The sequence below is a fragment of the Triticum aestivum genome, chromosome 4D (assembly GCF_018294505.1).
Source record: "Triticum aestivum cultivar Chinese Spring chromosome 4D, IWGSC CS RefSeq v2.1, whole genome shotgun sequence".
Classification (NCBI taxonomy): Eukaryota; Viridiplantae; Streptophyta; class Magnoliopsida; order Poales; family Poaceae; genus Triticum; species Triticum aestivum.
The window spans coordinates 134,962,944-134,963,495 of NC_057805.1; positions in this window are offsets into that span (position 1 = coordinate 134,962,944).

Consider the following 552-nt stretch of genomic DNA (forward strand, 5'->3'; position numbering starts at 1 on the left):
CAATATTACAAAAGTCTAGTTCCGTAGAAAAGTATCTTCTTTATTTTTTGACAGACTATATATAATATGGCCTACAAGTGCGAACCATATACAATACAATGCACATATATAATAGTTTTTAAAAAATACATGTACCATATAATTTATCAATACATATGGTCATTTATGGGTTACATATAAGAGACAAATATGTGTGAATCTTCTACTGCTATCATGGGTCCATAAATTTTATAAGAAATACATTCTAGTCATTTATGGGCTACATAAAAAAGACAAATATGTGTATCAAAAGTGAATCCGGCACTTGCTACTATGGGTCGATCAATTTTTTTGGGTGTGCAACTCGCACATTAATGTGTTTTTAGTAAAAGAAAACTGAAAATATGTAGAACAAATCAATGTGTATAAGTTGGGAAAAAACATCAGGCTCCTTGGAGCATGGGATCCAAAACACCACACTCTTCTGAAGTCTCTTGGCTACTTTTGAGATGCCAGCGGCGGCGAGTGCTCAGCCTGGTGGTGGCGGCGGCCGTGCACGGAAATTGGATTCCT